Raw genomic sequence first — 2,108 nt, 5'->3', positions numbered from 1 at the left:
CAGCTGCCTTTTCTGACCCCACCAGTACTGAATTCAAAACTCTTGAACAATCAGTCATAAAGACTGTGAGTGCATTTTAAATTCATACACTTGTCACTGATTGAAGGGTCCTTGAGTGTTTTGAATGAGGATTTCATAGAATGTTTTCCTAAAACACAAATCTGTAAGATGAAAATTGTTTTCAGTCAAATTTGTGTGTACTTTAAAGCCATTTAAAGTCCCCAAATACTGTTTTTTTTTGCAGTGTACTGAGATATACCAAAAACAATTTGGAAGAAAATTTAAACGATGCAAAGTCAAAAAGTTCAGGTGAAAAAGTTTTTTCTATGTTTTACTTCACATTCAACGTTTTGATCTTGAAATTGGTATGATCTAATGTTAATAGTGTTGTGTGTAAATCGCACATGACACAAGGCAATAAAAAACGGTGACTTTGTTAATTAACTCATGTCTTATTTGTTTTTTTGATACAGGGCCATACCTTCACGAGCAACTGGAACTGAAGCAACAATTGAGGTTGTGTTTGATAGTACTACTCCTATTGCAGATCTCCCAGAGAATAACGTTGTTGCTGAAGTCTTAGTAACAGCTGTGAGTAATCCCAACGATACCTTCGATGTGAGAATAGATCCGGGATCAATAAAAGTAATAGGTAAGAAAACATAAAAGATGCTATTAAGTCTGCATAGCCAACTATTATGGTTCTTATAAGTCTGTTAAAGTGTCACCAAAGTCAGTTTGACATCAAACAAGGAAAAATAAATAATTTTCCTTTGGGCAACAATATTTTCTTTAAATATGTATTTACAGAAGGTCCAGTTCCAACTACAGCACCTACAACTGCCGTATCCACTACTTCTGTATCTACAACGGCTGCACCTTTAACTACTGTATCCACTACTGCTGCATCTACAACGGCTGCACCTTCAACTACTGTATCCACTACTGCTGCATCTACAACTGTAGCACTCACGATAGCTAGGGTGTCCTTCAGATCTGTTCAAAGCACATTTACAGACGACTTGCTGAATCCATCATCCACAGCTTTTAAAAATCGAGAAGCATTGATAACTGGACAGGTAAGTCTCACCCTTAGAATGAAATATCCTTGTACACTCATGAATTACTTTATCAGAAAGCTCAAGTACTCACCAAAGAACTGAAAAATCCCTTGACAGTCATGTAATAAAAAACGTCACAAACAGAGACATTAAGGGGAACATGTTAAGAAGATGCAATTATACAACTACACACCAGCTCACTTTACAACTTATCTCATATGTACACACACTTCAATGTTCAAAGTAAAAAGTCTTTAAATACAACTCATTTTGTTTCCGCAGCTCGAACCTGTCTTCAAAAGGACATTCTCCTCCTTCAGTTCTTTGAAAGTGGTGTCATTTAGGTAATTTGATTTATGTTCAGGTATTACAATTTAAGAATAGTGGACTTAACCCTGATTTTTCAAACTAAATTATGGGTTTCTCTTTCTGCAGGAGTGGATCAGTCATCAACACCATGGACCTTAGCTTTGTAGGCCCACTTTCTCCTATTAACACTCAGATTACAAGCGCTTTGATCAACGCAGCTTCAACCGTCAGCGGCTTTGACATTGAAGGCAGCTCAATCACCGTTAATGGCATCTGTAAGCAATATTGAGTGCTACTTCATCAACATTTTTTAAAAAGGTACACAACTTTTTGTTAAACTAATTTTTTTGTTTCCTTCTCATTTACAGCTTCGGGTGGAGTAAGCCACAAAATCAGTCTTGTCACTGCATCCTGTGTGGTACTTTTGTCATGGCTATTGTAAAGCAAGTAATAACATCTGTGCTGATTCCATTTTAATTTAAAGTCATGACTGATGTGACAAGGTAACCTAATATCCAAAATGTATGATTGCCTTAAGGCTTTGACATCTTCAGATAAATTTACTATGAAATGTAACTTGCTTAACACGTAGAGGGGTAAACTATTGTGCAATAAAAGATATGGGACAAATTGGGGGGTATGTATGTTTATGTAGTTTACATTTAGCCTATATGTAGCCTACATGTATGAATATAGATATGTATGCCGTTGTGTATGTGTACATGTATGTGTATGTTG

The 2,108-nt window shown here is 36.1% G+C and overlaps 1 protein-coding gene and 1 long non-coding RNA gene across 3 annotated transcripts in view; one reads left to right on the top strand and one right to left on the bottom strand.

Annotated features, from left to right (window-relative positions):
* LOC117934599 overlaps positions 1-2,108 on the bottom strand; it is a 71,142-nt gene that overhangs the window by 4,760 nt on the left and 64,274 nt on the right. The gene's annotated exons all lie outside the window — the stretch shown is intronic.
* On the top strand, positions 14-840 carry LOC117934601. The gene is made up of 4 exons (XR_004654516.1): positions 14-65; positions 245-309; positions 474-652; positions 811-840. It is a non-coding gene; the product is annotated as an uncharacterized LOC117934601 (long non-coding RNA).

Source organism: Etheostoma cragini, chromosome 19, assembly GCF_013103735.1.
Source record: "Etheostoma cragini isolate CJK2018 chromosome 19, CSU_Ecrag_1.0, whole genome shotgun sequence".
Classification (NCBI taxonomy): Eukaryota; Metazoa; Chordata; class Actinopteri; order Perciformes; family Percidae; genus Etheostoma; species Etheostoma cragini.
Note: the sequence above shows the minus strand (reverse complement) of the source record. Positions and strands in the feature narration are given on the sequence as shown.